The following is a 1,229-nucleotide window of genomic DNA, read 5'->3' on the forward strand; positions in this document are numbered from 1 at the left end:
CTCTGCCTTGGGCCCCCACCACCAATGGTTTTTGTTCTGGAAGGAAAGTCAGACATTCGGAAGAATGGCCGGGTTAGCCCCGGTCTAAATTAAGCATATTACCCCTTTTAATTAGGTATAAATGCGCTCTTTCCACCTCTGCCCATCCCCCCTCTACCCCTGTAATCATCACACTATTTGTACATGTCCATGAGTTCACAAAAACAACCGTATTTTTTATAAAAGTAACAATTTGTGCCACAATTAAAGGTGCAGAGGGCCAAATTATTATAAATAAATATTCATTGATTTTTTAAAATTATTTTTTTTACTAGAGGCCAGGTGCACGGATTCATGCACTGGTTGGGGGGGCGTGGCCTGTGGGGATCCACCATTTGTGGGAACACCACTCATCCCAGTCAGCTGAGCTGTGCTCCCACAGCACTGACCACCAGGGGGCAGCTCCTGCATTGAGCATCTGCTCCCTGGTGGTCAGTGTGTGTCACAGCAACTGGTCAACCGGTCGTCCTGGTCATTCTGCCGTTTGGTCGCTGGGCTTTTATATATATAGACTAGAGGCCCGGTGCCCAAAATTCATGCATGGGTAGGTCCCTAGGCCTGGCCGTTGATGAGGGCCTATCAGGGCCTTTCAGCTGCCAGCCGGGGCCTTCCTTCATTCCTTGCCTTGTGGTCAGTGCATGTCATAGTCAGTGATTGAACTCCCAATCTCCTGGTCGAACTCCCGAGGGGACACTTTGCATATTAGCCTTTTATATATATAGATAATTATTTATTGTAGAAAGTATTACATATGTCCCTCTTTTTCCCCCATTGACCCCCTCCAACCCAAACTGCTCCCCCGCCCTAGGACCTCACTGCCACATTATCTGTGTCCATGGGTCATGCATATATGCATACAAGGACCTTGGTTGATTACCTCCCAACCACCAACACTCCCTCACCTTTTCTCTGAGATTTCACACTCTGTTCCATGCTTCCATGTCTCTGGATCCACACCGTTTATCAATTTATTTTGTTATTTAGTTTCCACATATGAGTGAGATCATGGGATACTTGTCTTTCTCTCACTGATTTATTTCACTTAGCATGATACTCTCCAGGTCCCTCCATGCTGTCTCAAAGGGTAAGAGATCCTTCTTTTTTACTGCTGCATAGTATTCCATGCTGTAAATGTACCACAGCTTTCTTATCCACTCATCTACTGATGGGCACTTGGGCTGTTTCCAGAT

Source organism: Myotis lucifugus, unplaced genomic scaffold, assembly GCF_000147115.1.
Source record: "Myotis lucifugus unplaced genomic scaffold, Myoluc2.0 scaffold_155, whole genome shotgun sequence".
Classification (NCBI taxonomy): Eukaryota; Metazoa; Chordata; class Mammalia; order Chiroptera; family Vespertilionidae; genus Myotis; species Myotis lucifugus.